This window comes from Orcinus orca, chromosome 7 (assembly GCF_937001465.1).
Source record: "Orcinus orca chromosome 7, mOrcOrc1.1, whole genome shotgun sequence".
In the NCBI taxonomy this organism is placed as follows: domain Eukaryota; kingdom Metazoa; phylum Chordata; class Mammalia; order Artiodactyla; family Delphinidae; genus Orcinus; species Orcinus orca.
In genome coordinates, this window is record NC_064565.1 from 24,939,516 (window position 1) to 24,959,526 (window position 20,011).

The following is a 20,011-nucleotide window of genomic DNA, read 5'->3' on the forward strand; positions in this document are numbered from 1 at the left end:
CAATGCAATATCACTCAGCAATGAAATCTATGTCATCAGGCCCGTAGCAGCATAAGGAGTGGATTCAGGTATGATGATTCTAACTGAAATAAGTCACACAGAAAAAGAAACATCATAAGATATCACTAATACACGGAATGAAACTTGGCTACACAGGAACTGAATTACAAAACAGAACAGGGTCTCAAATTTAGAAAACCAACTTATGCTTGCTTAAGGGGAAAGGTGAGTTGGGGTGCTGCATAAAACGAGAGATTGAAATGAGCACAGATAAATTTCCCTAAGCCAAATATGGAATAGACAAGAGCTACTCCTTGCTCAACCAAATGGATTAAACACCCCATATTAAAGGCCTAAGAATGTACCTGACTACTAAGTATCTTAAAACCTATGGATTGCTATGTCTCCGAAAGAGAATCAAGCATGTGTACAGGGGCATAAACGCAGCAGTGATAGGATTGGAGAGGTTCGGTGAGCAAATGAAGACCTTTTGAAGTCATATTGCATGGTACCCATTCCACGGGTCTCAACTCTCCAGGTTTAAGGTATTCTTCCTTCAGCTAAAACATGCATGTGGAAACCAGAGTATGATCAACCGTGTGATCGGGAGACGTGTTCAAATATGTCTCAGTTTTCGTCCCCTGGTACTCAGGTGCAACATTCCAGAAGCTTTACTACCACTCTCCCAACTTGGAGAGTCAGTGCCTTTAACCTCCTGTTTGGCCCAGTTTGCAATTTTGGCGGAAGATGAACAGGAATAGGGAGAACCAATGAGAGACTAGCTGGAGGTGTCTGGACGGGCAAATTTAACTCTCATTTCCCACCAGGAAGAGGAAATAACCAAAGGCTCAGCATGCCGTGTCGGAGCCAGATTAGGGCCTGAAGGAATCCTGCGGTGTTGCGGCCAGCTCACAAGAAAGCGAGTTGAAGAAAGGAGCTCAGGGACAATGTAATTCACAAACCTGTAGACTTATAAATGACAGCTATCGTCCAAAAGTATACTGAAGTAAGGCTGCCAAGAGGACTTGAAAGCGGGGCAGAATTGCAGGAAACCGATTTCAGGAGGTAGACTGGAATTGCATTTCAAGCATAGGAAAATAGGCAGAACGTCCACAATGATGCACTTGGCCAAAAAGGGCGTATGCGTTTTTTCCTGAATATATTCAGGAAAAAACGCATACGCCCTTTTTGGCCAACCAAGCAAGCTTGCAAAGGAAATCTGAACTACAATGAAGTCTCACTTCCCCCCGGTCAAAAGGGCCCTTTGAAAAAAGTATAAAATCCAGAAAGGCAGGACAGTCCATGGAGAACTGGGAGTCTGGTTATGCTGATGGGCGGGATGTAAATTGCCAACAGCCACTCTGTAGAAGTGTATGGTGTTTCCTGAAACATCTAAAAAACAAAGCAACAGAGCCTAGGGCACTTCCACTTATGGTCCTATAGCTTAGGGAAATTAAAATCAAAAAGACACAGCCACCCCAAAGTTTGGGATGGCTCTGTATACAAGAACCTCATTTAGGGTACAAGTTCAATACCGCAGAAAGCGAAAAATGGATAAAGAAGTTGTGGTACTTATGTACAATGCAATATCACTCAGCAATGAAATCTATGTACTCAGGCCCGTAGCAGCATAATGAGTGGATTCAGGTATGATGGTTCTAACTGAAATAAGTCACACAGAAACAGAAACATCATAAGATATCACTAATACACGGAATGTAAACTTTGCTACACAGGAACTGAATTACAAAACAGAACAGGGTCTCAAATTTAGAAAACCAACTTATGCTTGCTTAAGGGGAAAGGTGAGTTGGGGTGCTGCATAAAACCAGAGATTGAAATGAGCACAGATAAAATTCCTTAAGCCAAATATGGAATAGACAAGAGCTACTCCTTGCTCAAAGAAATGGAGTCAACATCCCATATTAAACGTCTAAGAATGTACCTCACTAGTAAGTATCTTAAAACCTATGGATGGCTATGTCTGAAAGACAATCAAGCGTGTGTACAGGGGCATAAACACAGCTGTGACAGGATTGGAGAGGTTCAGTGAGCAAATGATGACCCTTTGAAGTCATATTCCATGGTACCCATTCCACGGGTCTCAACTCTCCAGGTTTAAGGTATTCGTCCTTCAGCTAAAACATGCATGTGGAACCCAGAGTATGATCAACCGTGTGATCGGGAGACTTGTTCAAATATTTCTCAGTTTTCGTCCCCTGGTACTAAGGTGCAACATTCCAGACGCTTTACTAACACTCTCCCGACTTGGAGAGTCAGTGCCTTTAACCTCCTGTTTGGCCAAGTTTGCAATTTCTGCGGAAGATGAACAGGAATAGGGAGAACCAATGAGAGACTAGCTGGAGGTGTCTGGACGGGCAAATTTAACTCTCATTTCCCAGCATGAAGAGGAATTAACCAAAGGCTCAGCCTGCTGTGCTTCAACCAGATTAGGGCCTGAAGCAATCCTGCGGTGTTGGGACCAGCTCACAAGAAAGCGAGTTGAAGAAAGGAGCTCAGGGGCACTGTAATTCACAAACCTGCAGAGTTATAAATGAAAACTAACGTCCAAAAATATGTTGAGGTAAGGCAAAGAAGAGGATCTGAATGCAAGATAGAATTGCAAGAAACAGATTTCAAGAGATAGATTGGACTCGTCTTTAACGCACATGAAAAGCGGCAGAATTTCGACAATGATGCAGTTGGCCCAAAAGGGCGTATGCGTTTTTTCCTGATTATATCCAGGAAAAAACGCAGACACACTTTATGGGCAACGAAGCAAGCAAGCAATGCAAATGTGCACAACAAAGAAGTCTCATTTCCCACCGGTCAAAAGGGCCATCCTAAAATATTGTAAAAACCAGAAATGCAGGACAGGCCATGGAGAACAGGGAGCCTTTATACGCTGATGGGCAGTGTGTGAACTGCCGAGAGCCACTCTGGAGAAGTGTATGGTGGTTCCTAAATCATCTAAAAAACAGAGCTACAGAGCATAGGACACTTCCAATCATGGGAGTATATCTAGGGAAGTCTAAAAATCAACAAGACACAAGCACACCACAGTTTAGGGCTACTCTGTTTACAAGAACCTCAACTTCAGTACACCTTAAATATCCCAGGAAAGAGAACAATGGATAAAGAAGATGTGGTACTTATGTACAATGGAATATCTCTTCACCATGAAATCAATGTAATAAGGCTAGTAGAAGGATAAAGAGTGGATTTAGGTCCGATAATACTACTTGAAATAAGTCAAACAGAAAAAGAAACATATCATAAGATATCACTTATAGAGGGAGGGTAAATATGGCTGCACAAGAAATGAATTACAGAACATAACAGTGTCTCACATTTAGAAAACACACTTATGTCAGCTTAAGGGGAAAGGAGAGGTGGGGTGATGCATAAAACCAGAGTTTGAAATTAGCACAGATACCGTTCAATAAACCAAATAGGTATTAGACAAGATCTACACCTTGCTCAATGAACTGGCCTCAACACACCCTATACACCGCAGAGAAATATATCTGAGTAATAAGAATCTTAAAACCCATGTATTGATATATCTCCATAAGGGAATCAAGTGTGTGCAGAGCGGCACAAACACAGCAGTGAAAATGAGCTAAACCCCATTATAGAAATAAATTTTAAAAACAAAACGCAGAAACAATGAAAGAGAGAAAAATTCTTACAAAATTCGCTCAGGGGCTGTGATGCAACCTGGATTGACCACATACAAACCCACAGCTGGATAAGACATAAGGCTGGACACTTGGGGCTGAGAGGATTGGTGAGCTTTGGTGAGCAACTGCCAAAAGTTTAATGCAATACTTCATGCGACTCATTCCAAGGGTCCCAACACTCCAGGTTGAAGGGAATCTTCCTACAGCTAAACCATGCTTGGGAAACCCAGCGACTGGTATACCATATGATCGGGAAACGTTTCTAAAACGCACCTCATTTTTCCTCTCCTGGGTCTCCGGATCGACATTCCAGCCACTTTACTAACAACATCCCCACATGGAGAGTCAATGCCTTTAAGTTCTGGTATCGCACAGTCTGCAGTTAGTGCGGAGGATGAATGGGAATAGGGGGAACCAGTGAGAAACTAGCAATAGCGGTTTCAATGGGCACATGTCACTCTAATTTCACATCAGTAAGAAGAATTAACCAAAGGCACAGCAAGGTGCCCCAGAAGAAGAATAGGGCCTAAAGAAATCCTGTGGTTATGAGGCAAGATCACAAAAATAAGAGCTGAAAAATGGAGTTAAGTGCCACTGCAATTCAAAAACCTGCAGAGTTATAAACGCCAACTATTTTCAAAAACTATATTGAGGTAAGACTATGAAGAGGCATTGAAAGCAAGGCAGAATTGCAGGAAACCGATTTCAGGAGGTAGACTGGAATTGCATTTAAAGCATAGGAAAAAGGCAGAAGGTCGACAATGATGCACTTGGCCAAAAAGTGCGTATGCGTTTTTTCCTGAATATATTTAGGAAAAAACGCACATGCCATTTTTGGCCAACCAAGCAAGCTTGCAAAGGAAATCTGCACTACAATGAAGTCTCACTTCCCCCCGGTCAAAAGGGTCATCTGAAAAAGTGTAAAATCCAGAAAGGCAGGACAGGCCATGGAGAACTGGGAGCCTTGTTATGCTGATGGGTGGGATGTAAATTGCCCACAGCCACTCGGGAGAAGTGTATGTGTTTCCTGAAACATCTAAAAATCAAAGCAACAGAGCCTAGGGCACTTCCACTTATAGTCCTATAGCTTAGGGAAATTAAAATCAAAAAGACACAGCCACCCCAAAGTTTGGGACTGCTCTGTTTACAAGAACCTCGTTTACGGTACAAGTTCAATATAGCAGAAAGTGAAAAATGGATAAAGAAGTTGTGGAACATACGTACAATGCAATATCACTCAGCAATGAAATCTATGTCATCAGGCCCGTAGCAGCATAATGAATGGATTCAGGTACAATGATTCTAACTGAAATAAGTTACACAGAAAAAGGAACATCATAAGATATCACTAATACACGGAATGTAAACTTGGCTACACAGGAACTGAATTCCAAAACAGAACAGGGTCTCAAATTTAGAAAACCAACTTATGCTTGCTTAAGGAGAAAGGTGAGTTGGTGCGCTGCATAAAACCAGAGATTGAAATGAGCACAGATAAAGTGCCTTAAGCCAAATATTGAATAGACAAGAGCTACTCCTTGCTGAACGATATGAACTCAACACCCCATATTAAACGCCTGAGAATGTACCTGACTAGTAAGTATCTTAAAACCTATGGATTGCTATGTCTCTGAAAGAGAATCAAGCGTGTGTACAGGGGCATAAACGCAGCAGTGATAACATTGGTGAAGTTCGGTGAGCAAATGAAGACCACTTGAAGTCATATTGCATGGTACCCATTCCATGCGTCTCAACTCTCCAGGTTTAAGGTATTCTTCCTTCAGCTAAAACATGCATGTGGAAACCAGAGTATGATCAACCATGTGATTGGGAGACGTGTTCAAATATGTCATTTCTCGGTCCCTGGTACTCGGGTGTAGCATTCCAGTCGTTTTACTAACACTCTCCTGACTTGGAGAGTCAGTGCCTTTAACCTCCTGTTTGCCCCAGTTTGCAATTTCTGCGGAAGATGATCAGGAATAGGGAGAACCAATGAGAGACTAGCTGGAGGTTTCTGGACGGGCAAATTTAACTCTCATTTCCCACCAGGAAGAGGAATTAACCAAAGCCTCAGTGTCCCGTGCCGGAACCAGATTAGGGCCTGAAGCAATCCTGCGGTGTTGCGGCCAGCTCACAAGAAAGCGAGTTGAAGAAAGGAGCTCAGGGGCACTGTAATTCACAAACATGCAGAGTTATAAATGACAGCTATCGTCCAAAAATATACTGAAGTAAGGCTGCCAAGAGGTCTCGAATGCGGGGCAGAATTGCAAGAAACCGATCTCAGGAGGTAGACTGGAATTGCATTTAAAGCATAGGAAAAGAGGCAGAACGTCCACAATGATGCACTTGGCCAAAAAGGGCGTATGCGTTTTTTCCTGAATATATTCAGGGAAAAACGCATACGCCCTTTTTGGCCAACCAAGCAAACTTGCAAAGGAAATCTGCAATACAATGAAGTCTCACTTCCCCCCAGTAAAAGGGCCATCTGAAAAAAGTGTAAAATCCAGAAAGGCAGGACAGGCCACGGAGAACTGGTAGCCTTGTTATGCTGATGGGCAGGATGTAAATTGCCAACAGCCACTCTGGAGAAGTGTATGGTGTTTCCTGAAACATCTAAAAAACAAAGCAACAGAGCCTAGGGCACTTCCACTTATGGTCCTATAGCTTAGGGAAATTAAAATCAAAAAGCACAGTCACCCCAAATGTTGGGACGGCTCTGTTTACAAGAACCTAGTTTACGGTACAAGTTCAATATCGCAGAAAGTGAAAAATGGATAAAGAAGTTGTGGTACTTACGTACAATGCAATATCACTCAGCAATGAAATCTATGTCATCAGGCCCGTAGCAGCATAATGAGTGGATTCAGGTATGATGATTCTAACTGAAAAAAGTCACACAGAAAAAGAAACATCATAAGATATCACTAATACACGGAATGTAAACTTGGCTACACAGGAACTGAATTACAAAACAGAACAGGGTCTCAAATTTAGAAAACCAACTTATGCTTGCTTAAGGGGAAATGTGAGTTTGGGTGCTGCATAAAACCAGAGATTGAAATGAGCACAGATAAATTTCCTTAAGCCAAATATGGAATAGACAAGAGCTACTCCTTGCTCAACCAAATGGATTAAACACCCCATATTAAATGCCTAAGAATGTACCTGACTAGTAAGTATCTTAAAACCTATGGATTGCTATGTCTCCGAAAGAGAATCAAGCGTGTGTACAGGGGCATAAACGCAGCAGTGATAGGATTGGAGAGGTTCGGTGAGCAAATGAAGACCTTTTGAAGTCATATTGCATGGTACCCATTCCACGGGTCTCAACTCTCCAGGTTTAAGGTATTCTTCCTTCAGCTAAAACATGCATGTGGAACCCAGAGTATGATCAACCGTGTGATGGGGAGACGTGTTCAAATATGTCTCAGTTTTCGTCCCCTGGTACTCGGGTGCAACATTCCAGAAGCTTTACTAACACTCTTCCGACTTGGAGAGTCAGTGCCTTTAACCTCCTGTTTGGCCCAGTTTGCAATTTTTGCGGAAGATGAACAGGAATAGGGAGAACCAATGAGAGACTAGCTGGAGGTGTCTGGACGGGCAAATTTAACTCTCACTTCCCACCAGGAAGAGGAATTAACCAAAGGCTCAGCATGCCGTGTCGGAGCCAGATTAGGGCCTGAAGGAATCCTGCGGTGTTGCGGCCAGCTCTCAAGAAAGCGAGTTGAAGAAAGGAGCTCAGGGGCACTGTAATTCACAAACCTGCAGAGTTATGAATGACAGCTATCGTCCAAAAATATACTGAAGTAAGGCTGCCAAGAGGACTTGAAAGCGGGGCAGAATTGCAGGAAACCGATTTCAGGAGGTAGACTGGAATTGCATTTAAAGCACAGGAAAAGAGGCAGAACGTTGACAATGATGCACTTGGCCAAAAAGGGCGTATGCGTTTTTTCCTGAATATAGTCAGGAAATACGCATACGCCCTTTTTGGCCAACCAAGCAAGCTTGCAAAATATATCTGCACTACATGAAGTGTCACTTCCCCGCGGTCCAAACGACCATCTGAAAAAAGTGTAAAATCCAGAAAGGCAGGACAGCCCATGGAGAAATGGGAGCCTTGTTATGCTGATGGGCGGGATGTAAATTGCCAACAGCGACTCGGGAGAAGTGTATGGTGTTTCCTGAAACATCTAAAAACCAAAGCAGCAGAGCCTAGTGCACTTCCACTTATGGTCCTATAGCTTAGGGAAATTAAAATCAAAAAGACACAGGCACCCCAAAGTTGGGGACGGCTCTGTTTACAAGAACCTCGTTTATGGTACAAGTTCAATATCGCAGAAAGTAAAAAATGGATAAAGAAGTTGTGGTACTTACGTACAATGCAATATCACTCAGCAATTTAATCTATGTCATCAGGCCCGTAGCAGCATAATGAGTGGATTCAGGTATGATGATTCTAACTGAAATAACTCACACAGAAAAAGAAACATCATAAGATATCACTAATACACAGAATGTAAACTTGGCTATACAGGAACTGAATTACAAAACAGAACAGGGTCTCAAATTTAGAAAACCAACTTTTGCTTGCTTAATGGGAAAGGTGATTTGGGGTGCTGCATAAAACCAGAGATTGAAATGAGCACAGATAAAGTTCCTTAAGCCAAATATGGAATAGACAAGGGTTACTCCTTGCTCAGTGAAATGGACTCAACACCCCATATTAAACGCCTGAGAATGTACCTTACTCGTAAGTATCTTAAAACGTATGGATTGCTATGTCTCCGAAAGAAAATCAAGCATGTGTACAGGGGCATAAACGCAGCAATGATAGGATTGGAGATGTTCGGCGAGCAAATGAAGACCCTTTGTGGTCATATTGCATGGTACCCATTCACGGGCCTCAACTCTCCAGGTTTAAGGTATTCTTCCTTCAGCTAAAACATGCAAGTGGAACACTGATTATGATCAACCGTGTGATAGGGAGACGTGTTCAACTATGTCTCAGTTTTCGTACCCTGGTACTCGGGTGCAACATTCCATACGCTTTACTAACACTCTCCCAACTTGGAGAGTCAGTGCCTTTAACCTCGTGTTTGGCCCAGTTTGCTATTTCTGAGGAAGATGAACAGGAATAGGGTTAACCAATGAGAGACTAGCTGGAGGTGTCTGGACGGGCAAATTTAACTCTCATTTCCCACCAGGAAGAGGAATTTACCAAAGGCTCAGCGTGCCGTGCCGGAACCACATTAGGGCCTGAAGCTATCCTGCCGTGTTGCGGAGAGCTCACAGGAAAGCGAGTTGAAGAAAGGAGCTCAGGGGCACTGTAATTCACAAACCTGCAGATTTATAAATGACAGCTATCGTACAAAAATATACTGAAGTAAGGCTGCCAAGAGGACTTGAAAGCGGAGCAGAATTGCAGGAAACCGATTTCAGGAGGTAGACTGGAATTGTGTTTAAAGCATAGGAAAAGAGGCAGAACGTCCACAATGATGCACTGGCCAAACAGGGCATATGCGTTTTTTCCTGAATATATTCAGGAAAAAACGCATATGCCCTTTTTGGCCAACCAAGCTAGCTTGCAAAGGAAATCTGCACTACAATGAAGTCTCACTTCCCCCCTGGTCAAAAGGGCCATCTGAAAAAAATGTAAAATCCAGAAAGGCAGGACAGGCCATGGAGAACTGGGAGCCTTGTTATGCTGATGGGCGGGATGTAAATTGCCAACAGCAACTCGGGAGAAGTGTATGGTGTTTCCTGAAACATCTAAAAAACAAAGCAACAGAGCCTAGGGCACTTTCAATTATGGTCCTATAGCTTAGGGAAATTAAAATCAAAAAGACACAGCCACCCCAAAGTTTGGGACGGCTCTGTTTACAAGAACCTCGTTTATGGTACAAGTTCAATATCGCAGAAAGTGAAAAATGGATAAAGAATTTGTGGTACTTACGTACAATGCAATATCACTCAGCAATGAAATCTATGTCATCAGGCCCAGAGCAGCATAATGAGTGGATTCAGGTATGATGATTCTAACTGAAATAAGTCACACAGAAAAAGAAACATCATAAGATATCACTAATACACGGAATGTAAACTTGGCTACTTAGGAACTGAATTACAAAACAGAACGGGGTCTCAAACTGAGAAAACCAACTTATGCTTGCTTAAGTGGAAAGGTGAGTTGGGGTGCTGCATAAAACCAGAGATTGAAATGAGCACAGATAAAGTTCCTTAAGCCAAATATGGAATAGACAAGAGCTACTCCTTGCTCAACGAAATGGACTCAACACCCCATATTAAACGCCTAAGAATGTACCTGACTAGTAAATATCTTAAAACCTATGGATTGCTATGTCTCCGAAAGAGAATCAAGCATGTGTACAGGGGCATAAACTCAGCAGTGATAGGATTGGAGAGGTTCGGTGAGCAAATGAAGACCCTTTGAAGTCATATTGCATGGTACCCATTCCACGGGTCTCAACTCTCCAGGTTTAAGGTATAGTTCCTTCAGCTAAAACATGCATGTGGAACCCAGAGTATGATCAACTGTGTGATCGGGAGACGTGTTCAAATATGTCTCAGTTTTCGTCCCCTGGTACTCGGATGCAACATTCCAGACGCTTTACTAACACTCTCCTGACTTGGAGAGTCAGTGCCTTTAAACTCCTGTTTGGCCCAGTTTGCAATTTCTGTGGAAGATGAACAGGAAAAGGGAGAACAAATGAGAGACTAGCTGGAGGTGTCTGGACGGGCAAATTTAACTCTCATTTCCCACCAGGAAGAGGAATTAATGAAAGGCTCAGCGTGCCATGCCGGAACCAGATTAAGGCCTGAAGCAATCCTGCGGGGTTGCGGCCAGCTCACAAGAAAGCGAGTTGAAGAAAGGAGCTCATGGGCACTGTAATTCACAAACCTGCAGAGTTATAAATGACAGCTATCGTCCAAAAATATACTGAAGTAAGGCTGCCAAGAGGACTTGAAAGAGCGGCAGAATTGCAGGAAACCGATTTCAGGAGGTAGACTGGAATTGCATATAAAGCATAGGAAAAGAGGCAGAACGTCCACAATGATGCACTTGGCCAAAAAGTGCGTATGCGTTTTTTCCTGCATATATTTACGAAAAAACGCGTACTCCCTTTTTGGCCAACCAAGCAGGCTTGCAAAGGAAATCTGCACAACAATGAAGTCTCACTTCCCCCAGGTCAAAAGGGCCATCTGAAAAAAGTGTAAAATCCAGAAAGGCAGGACAGGCCATGGAGAACTGGGTGCCCTGTTATGCTGATGGTGGGGATGTAAATTGCCAACAGCCACTTGGGAGAAGTGTATGGTGTTTCCTGAAACATCTAAAAAACAAAGCAACAGAGCCTAGGGCACTTCCACTTATGGTCCTATAGCTTAGGGAAATTAAAATCAAAAAGACACAACCAACCCAAAGTTTGGGACGGCTCTCTTTACAGGAACCTCGTTTACAGGACAAGGTCATTATCGCAGAAAATGAAAAATGGATAAAGAAGTTGTGGTACTTACGTACAATGCAATATCACGCAGCAATGAAATCTATGTCATCAGGCCCGTTGCAGCATAATGAGTCGATTCAGGTATGATGATTCTAACTGAAATAAGTCACACAGAAAAAGAAACATCATAAGATATCACTAATACACGGAATGTAAACTTGGCTACACAGGAACTGAATTACAAAACAGAACAGGGTCTCAAATTTAGAAAACCAACTTATGCTTGCTTAAGGGGAAAGGTGAGTTGGGGTACTGCATAAAACCAGAGATTGCAATGAGCACAGATAAAGTTCCTTAAGCCAAATATGGAATAGACAAGAGCTACTCCTTGCTCAACGAAATGGACTCAACACCCCATATTAAACGCCTGAGAATGTACCTGACTAGTAAGTATCTTAAAACCTACGGATGGCTATGTCTCCGAAAGAGAATCAAGCGTGTGTACAGGGGCATAAACGCAGCAGTGATAGGATTGGAGAGGTTCGGTGAGCATATGAAGACCCTTTGAAGTCATATTGCATGGTACCAATTCCACGGGTCTCAACTCTCCAGGTTTAAGGTATTCTTCCTTCAGCTAAAACATGCATGTGGAACCCAGAGTATGATCAACCGTGTGATCGGGAGACGTGTTCAAATATGTCTCAGTTGTCATCCCCTGGTACTGGGGTGCAACATTGCAGACGCTTTATTAACCCTCTCCCGACTTGGAGAGTCAGTGCCTTTAACCTCCTATTTGGCCCAGTTTGCAATTTCTGCGGAAGATGCACAGGAATAGGGAGAACCAATGAGAGACTAGCTGGAGGTGTCTGGACGGGCAAATTTAACTCTCATTTCCCACTAGGAAGAGGAATTAAATAAAGGCTCAGCGTGACGTGCCAAAACCAGATTAGGGCCTGAAGCAATCCTGCGGTGTTTCGGCCAGCTCACAAGAAAGGAAGTTGAAGAAAGGAGCTCAGGGGCACTGTAATTCACAAACCTGCAGAGTTATAAATGACAGCTATCGTCCAAAAATATACTGAAGTAAGGCTGCCAAGAGGACTTGAAATCGGGGCAGAATTGCAGGAAACCGATTTGAGGAGGTAGACTGGAATTGCACTTAAAGCACAGGAAAAGAGGTAGAACGTCGACAAGAATGCACTTGGCCAAAAAGGGCGTATGCGTTTTTTCCTGAATATATTCAGGAAAAAACGCATACGCCCTTTTAGGCCAACCAAGCAAGCTTGCAAAGGAAATCTGCACTACAATGAAGTCTCACTTCCCCCCGATCAAAAGGGCCATCTGAAAAAAGTGTAAAATCCAGAAAGGCAGGACAGGCCATGGAGAACTGGAGGCCTTGTTATGCTGATGGGCAGGATATAAATTGCCAACAGCCACTGTGGAGAAGTGTATGGTGTTTCCTGAAACATCTAAAAAACAAAGCAACAGAGCCAAGGGCACTTCCACTTATGGTCCTATAGCTTAGGGAAATTAAAATCAAAAAGACACAGCCACCCCAAAGTTTGGGACGACTCTGTTTACAAGAACATCATTTACAGTACAAGTTCAATATCACAGAAAGTGAAAAATGGATAAAGAAGTTGTGGTACTTACGTACAAGGCAATATCACTCACCAAAGAAATCTATGACATGAGGCCCATCGCAGCATAATGAGGGGATTCAGGTATGATGATTCTAACTGAAATAAGTCACACAGAAAAAGAAACATCATAAGATATCACTAACACACGGAATGTAAACTTGGCTACACAGGAACTGAATTACAAAACAGAACAGGGTCTCAAATTTAGAAAACCAACTTATGCTTGCTTAAGGGGAAAGGTGAGTTGGGGTGCTGCATAAAACGAGAGATTGAAATGAGCACAGATAAAGTTCCTTAAGCCAAATATGGAATAGACAAGAGCTACTCCTTGCACAATGAAATGGACTCAACACCACATATTAAACGCCTAAGAATGTACCTGACTAGTAAGTATCTTAAAACCTATGGATGGCTATTTCTCCGAAAGAGAATCAAGCGTGTGTACAGGGGCATAAACGCAGCAGTGATAGGATTGGAGAGGTTCGGTGAGCAAATGAAGACCCTTTGAAGTCATATTGCATGGTACCCATTCCACGGGTCTCAACTCTCCAGGTTTAAGGTATTCTTCCTTCAGCTAAAACATGCATGTGGAACCCAGAGTATGATCAACCGTGTGATCGGGAGACGTGTTCAAATATGTCTCAGTTGTCGTCCCCTGGTACTCGGGTGCAACATTCCAGACGCTTTACTAACCCTCTCCCGACTTGGAGAGTCAGTGCCTTTAACCTCCTGTTTGGCCCAGTTTGCAATTTCTGCAGAAGATGAACAGGAATAGGGAGAACCAATGAGAGACTAGCTGCAGGTGTCTGGACGTGCAAATTTAACTCTCATTTCCCACCAGGAAGAGGAATTAACCAAAGGCTCAGCATGCCGTGCCGAAACCAGATTAGAGCCGGAAGCAATCCTGCGGTGTTGCGGCCAGCTCACAAGAAAGCGAGTTGAAGAAAGGAGCTCAGGGACACTGTAATTCACAAACCTGCAGAGTTATAAATGACAGCTATCGTCCAAAAATATACTGAAGTAAGGCTGCCAAGAGGACTTGAAAGCGGGGCAGAATTGCAAGAAACCGATTTCAGGAGGTAGACTGGAATTGCATTGCAAGCATAGGAAAAGAGGCAGAACGTCCACAATGATGCACTTGGCCAAAAAGGGCGTATGCGTTTTTTCCTGAATATATTCAGAAAAAATCGCATACGCGCTTTTTGGCCAACCAAGCAAGCTTGAAAAGGAAATCTGCACTACAATGAAGTCTCACTTCCCCCCGGTCAAAGGGGCCATCTGAAAAAGTGTAAAATCCAGAAAGGCAGGACAGGCCATGGAGAACTGGGAGCCTTGTTATGCTGATGGGCGGGATGTAAATTGCCAACAGCCACTATGGAGAAGTGTATGGTGTTTCCTGAAACATCTAAAAAACAAAGCAACAGAGCCTAGGGCACTTCCACTTATGGTCCTATAGCTTAGGGAAATTAAAATCAATAAGACACAGCCACCCCAAAGTTTGGGACAGCTCTGTTTACAAGAACCTCGTTTACGGTACAAGTTCAATATTGCAGAAAGTGAAAAATGGATAAAGAAGTTGTGGTACTTACGTACAATGCAATATCACTCAGCAATGAAATCTATGTCATCAAGCCCATAGCAGCATAATGAGTGGATTCAGGTATGATGGTTCTAACTGAAATAAGTCACACAGAAAAAGAAACATCATAAGATATCACTAATACAAGGAATGTAAACTTGGCTACACAGGAACTGAATTACAAAACAGAACAGGGTCTCAAATTTAGAAAACCAACTTATGCTTGCTTAAGGGGAAAGGTGAGTTGGGGTGCTGCATAAAACCAGAGATTGAAATGAGCACAGATAAAGTTCCCTAAGCCAAATATGGAATAGACATGAGCTACTCCTTGCTCCACAAAATGGACTCAACACCCCATATTAAACGCCTGAGAACGTACCTGACTAGTAAGTATCTTAAAAGCTATGGATGGCTATGTCTGAAAGAGAATCAAGCGTGTTTACAGGGGCATAAACGCAGCAGTGATAACACTGGAGAGGTTCGGTGAGCAAATGAAGACCCTTTGAAGTCATATTGCATGGTACCCATTCCACGGGTCTCAACTCTCCAGGTTTAAGGTATTCTTCCTTCAGCTAAAACATGCATGTGGAAACCAGAGTATGATCAACCATGTGGTCGGGAGACATGTTCAAATATGTCTCAGTTGTCGTCCCCTGGTACTCGGGTGCAACATTCCGGACGCTTTACTAACCCTCTCCCGACTTGGAGAGTCAGTGCCTTTAACCTCCTGTTTGGCCCAGTTTGCAATTTCTGCGGAAGATGAACAGGAATAGGGAGAACCAATGAGAGACTAGCTGGAGGTGTCTGGACGGGCAAATTTAACTCTCATTTCCCACCAGGAAGAGGAATTAACCAAAGGCTCAGCGCGCCGAGCCGGAACCAGATAAGGGCCTGAAGCAATCGTGCGGTGTTGCGGCCAGCTCACAGGAAAGCGAGTTGAAGAAAGGAGCTCAGGGGCACTGTAATTCACAAACCTACAGAGTTATAAATGACAGCTATCGTCCAAAAATATACTGAAGTAAGGCTGCCAAGAGGACTTGAAAGCGGGGCAGAATTGCAGGAACCCGATTTCAGGAGGTAGACTGGAATTGCATTTAAAGCATAGGAAAAGAGGCAGAACGTCCACAATGATGCACTTGGCCAAAAAGGGCGTATGCGTTTTTTCCTGAATATATTCAGGAAAAAACGCATACGCCCCTTTTGGCCAACCAAGCCAGCTTGCAAAGGAAATCTGCACTACAATGAAGTCTCACTTCCCACCAGTCAAAAGGTCCATCTGAAATAACTGTAAAATCCAGAAAGGGAGGACAGGCCATGGAGAACTGGGAGGCTTGTTATGCTGATGGGCGGGATGTAAATTGCCAACAGCCACTTGGGAGAAGTGTATGGTGTTTCCTAAAATATCTAAAAAACAAAGCAACAGAGCCTAGGGCACTTCCACTTATGGTCCTATAGCTTAGGGAAATTGAAATCTGAAAGACACAGCCACCCCAAAGTTTGGGACGGCTCTGTTTACAAGAACATCGTTTACGGTACAAGTTAAATATTTCAGAAAGTGAAAAATGGATAAAGAAGTTGTGGTACTTACGTACAATGCAATATCACTCAGCAATGAAATCTATGTTATCAGGAACGTAGCAGCATAATGAGTGGATTCAGGTATGATGATTCTAACTGAAATAATTCACACAGAAAAAGAAACATCATAAGATATCACTAATACACGGAATGTAAACTTGGCTACACAGGAACTGAATTCCAAAACAGAACAGGGTCTCAAATTTAGAAAACCAACTTATGCTTGCTTAAGGAGAAAGGTGAGTTGGGGTGCTGCATAAAACCAGAGATTGAAATGAGCACAGATAAAGTTCCTTAAGCCAAATATGGAATAGACAAGAGCTACTCCTTGCTCAACGAAATGGACTCAACACCTCATATTAAACGCCTGAGAATGTACCTGACTAGTAAGTATCTTAAAACCTAGAGATTGCTATGTCTCCGAAAGAGAATCAAGCATGTGCACAGGGGAATAAACGCAGCAGTGGTAGGATTGGAGAGGTTCGGTGAGCAAATGAAGACCCTTTGAAGTCATATTGCATGGTACCCATTCCACGGGTCTCAACTCTCCAGGTTTAAGGTATGCTTTCTTCAGCTAAAACATGCATGTGGAACTCAGAGTATGATCAAACGTGTGATTAGGAGACGTGTTCAAATATGTCTCAGTTTTCGTCCCCTGGTACTCGGGTGCCACATTCCAGACGCTTTACTAACCCTCTCTCGACTTGGAGAGTCAGTGCCTTTAACCTCCTGGTTGGCCCAGTTTGCAATTTCTGCGGAAGATGCACAGGAATAGGGAGAACCAATGAGAGACTAGCTGGAGGTGTCTTGACGGGCAAATTTAACTCTCATTTCCCACCAGGAAGAGGAATGAACCAAAGGCTCAGCATGCCGTGCCGAAACCAGATTAGGGCCTGAAGCAATCCTGCGGGGTTGCGGCTAGCTCACAAGAAAGCGAGTTGAAGAAAGGAGCTCAGGGGCACTGTAATTCACAAACCTGCAGAGTTATAAATGACAGCTATCGTCCAAAAATATACTGAAGTAAGGCTGCCAACAGGACTTGAAAGTGGGTCAGAATTACAGGAAACCGATTTCAGGAGGTAGACTGGAATTGCATTTAAAGCATAGGAAAAGAGGCACAACGTCCACAATGATGCATTTGGCCAAAAAGTGCATATGCCTTTTTTCCTGAATATATTCAGGAAAAAACGCATATGCCCTTTTTGGTCAACCAAGCAAGCTTGCAAAGGAAATCTGCACTACAATGAAGTCTCATTTCCCCCTGCTCAAAAGGGCCATCTGAAAAAAGTGTAAAATCCAGAAAGGCAGGACAGGCCATGGAGAACTGGGAGCCTTCATATGCTGATGTGCGTGATGTAAATTGCCAACAGCCACTGGGGAGAAGTGTATGGTGTTTCCTGAAACATCTAAAAAACAAAGCAACAGAGCCTAGGGCACTTCCACTTATGGTCCTATAGCTTAGGGAAATTAAAATCAAAAAGACTCAGCCACTCCAATGTTTGGGACGGCTCTATTTACAAGAACCTGGTTTACGGTACAAGATCAATATTTCATAAAGCGAAAAATGGATAAAGAAAGTGTGGTAGTTACGTACAATGCAATATCATTCAGCAATGAAATCTATGTCATCAGGCCCATAGCAGCATAATGAGTGGATTCAGGTATGATGATTCTAACTGTAATAAGTCACAGAGAAAAAGAAACATCATAAGATATCACTAATACACGGACTGTAAACTTGGCTACACAGGAACTGAATTACAAAACAGAACAGGGTCCCAAATTTAGAACACCAACTTATGCTGGCTTAAGGGGAAAGGTGAGTTGGGGTGCTGCATAAAACCAGAGATTGAAATGAGCACAGATACCGTTCCATAAGCCAAATATGGAATAGACAAGAGCTACTACTTGCTCAACGAAATGGACTCAACACCCAATATTAAACGCATAAGAATGTACCTGACTAGTAAGTATCATAAAACCTATGGATTGCTATGTCTCTGAAAGAGAATCAAGCGTGTGTCCAGTGGCATAAACGCAGCAGTGATAGGATTGGTGAGGTTTGGTTAGCAAATGAAGACCCTTTGAATTCATATTGCATGGTACCCATTCCACGGGTCTCAACTACCCAGGTTTAAGGTATTCTTCCTTCAGCTAAATCATGCATGTAGAACCCAGAGTATGATCAACCATGTGATCGGGAGACGTGTTCAAATATGTCTCAGTTCTCGGCCCTTGGTATTCGGGTGCAACATTCCAGACGCTTTACTAACACTCTCCCGACTTGGAGAGTCAGTGCCTTTAACCTCCTGTTTGGCCCAGTTTGCAATTCCTGTGGAAGATGAACAGGAATAGGGAGAACCAATGAGAGACTAGCTGGAGGTGTCTGGATGGGCAATTTAACTCTCATTTCCCACCAGGAAGAGGAATTAACCAAAGCCTCAGCGTGCCGTGCCAGAACCAGATTAGGGCCTGAAGCAATCCTGCGGTGTTGGGGCCAGCTCACAAGAAAGCGAGTTGAAGAAAGGAGCTCAGAGGCTCTGAAATTCACAATCCTGCAGAGTTATAAATGACAGCTATCGTCCAAAAATATACTGAAGTAAGGCTGCCAAGAGGACTTGAAAGAGGGGCAGAATTGCAGGAAACCGATTTCAGGAGGTAGACTGGAATTGCATTTAAAGCATAGGAAAAGAGGCAGAACGTCCACAATGATGCACTTGGCCAAAAAGGGCGTATGCGTTTTTTCCTGAATATATTCAGGAAAAAACGCATACGCCCTTTTTGGCCAACCAGGCAAGCTTGCAAAGGAAATCTGCACTACAATGAATTCTCACTTCCCCCACGGTCAAAAGGGCCATCTGAAAAAAGTGTAAAATCCAGAAAGGCAGGACAGGCCATGGAGAACTGGGAGCCTTGTTATGCTGATGAGAGGGATGTAAATTGCCAACAGCCACTGGGGAGAAGTGTATGGTGTTTCCTGAAACATCTAAAAACCAAAGCAACAGAGCCTAGGGCACTTCCACTTATGGTCCTATAGCTTAGGGAAATTAAAATCAAAAAGACACAGCCACCCCAAAGTTTGGGACGGCTCTGTTTACAAGAACCTCGTTTACGGTACAAGTTCAATATCGCAGAAAGTGAAAAATGGATAAAGAAGTTGTGGTACTTACGTACAATGCAACATCACTCAGCAATGAAATCTATGTCATCAGAAACGTAGCAGCATAATGAGTGGATTCAGGTATGATGATTCTAACTGAAATAAGTCACACAGAAAAAGAAACATCATAAGATATCACTAATACACGGAATGTAAACTTGGCTACACAGGAACTGAATTACAGAACACAACAGGGTCTCAAATTTAGAAAACCAACTTATGCTTGCTTAAGGGGAAAGGTGAGTTGGGGTGCTGCATAAAACCAGAGATTGAAATGAGCACAGATAAAGTTCCCTAAGCCAAATATGGAATAGACATGAGCTACTCCTTGCTCCACAAAATGGACTCAACACCCCATATTAAACGCCTGAGAACGTACCTGACTAGTAAGTATCTTAAAAGCTATGGATGGCTATGTCTGAAAGAGAATCAAGTGTGTTTACAGGGGCATAAACGCAGCAGTGATAACATTGGAGAGGTTCGGTGAGCAAATGAAGACCCTTTGAAGTCATATTGCATGGTACCCATTCCACGGGTCTCAACTCTCCAGGTTTAAGGTATTCTTCCTTCAGCTAAAACATGCATGTGGAAACCAGAGTATGATCAACCATGTGGTCGGGAGACATGTTCAAATATGTCTCAGTTTTCGTCCCCTGGTACTCGGGTGCAACATTCCGGACGCTTTACTAACCCTCTCCCGACTTGGAGAGTCAGTGCCTTTAACCTCCTGTTTGGCCCAGTTTGCAATTTCTGCGGAAGATGAACAGGAATAGGGAGAACCAATGAGAGACTAGCTGGAGGTGTCTGGACGGGCAAATTTAACTCTCATTTCCCACCAGGAAGAGGAATTAACCAAAGGCTCAGCGCGCCGAGCCGGAACCAGATAAGGGCCTGAAGCAATCGTGCGG

The 20,011-nt window shown here is 43.2% G+C and overlaps 2 long non-coding RNA genes across 5 annotated transcripts in view; one reads left to right on the forward strand and one right to left on the reverse strand.

The window, feature by feature from the left end:
* Positions 1–393: 393 nt before the first annotated feature.
* LOC125965018 (uncharacterized) overlaps positions 394–20,011 on the reverse strand; it is a 171,873-nt gene continuing 152,255 nt past the window's right edge. For 2 of the 4 annotated variants that reach the window (XR_007478450.1, XR_007478449.1), the window contains exon 3: positions 394–487. This is a non-coding gene — a long non-coding RNA (uncharacterized LOC125965018). Of the gene's footprint in view, positions 488–18,024; positions 18,178–20,011 lie in introns of all 4 variants that reach the window. The other 2 variants (XR_007478451.1, XR_007478452.1) reach the window with 2 other exon arrangements.
* LOC125965019 (uncharacterized) overlaps positions 8,482–20,011 on the forward strand; it is a 183,344-nt gene continuing 171,814 nt past the window's right edge. The window contains exons 1-2 of the long non-coding RNA XR_007478453.1: positions 8,482–8,527; positions 18,004–18,075. This is a non-coding gene — a long non-coding RNA (uncharacterized LOC125965019). The remainder of the gene's footprint in view (positions 8,528–18,003; positions 18,076–20,011) is intronic.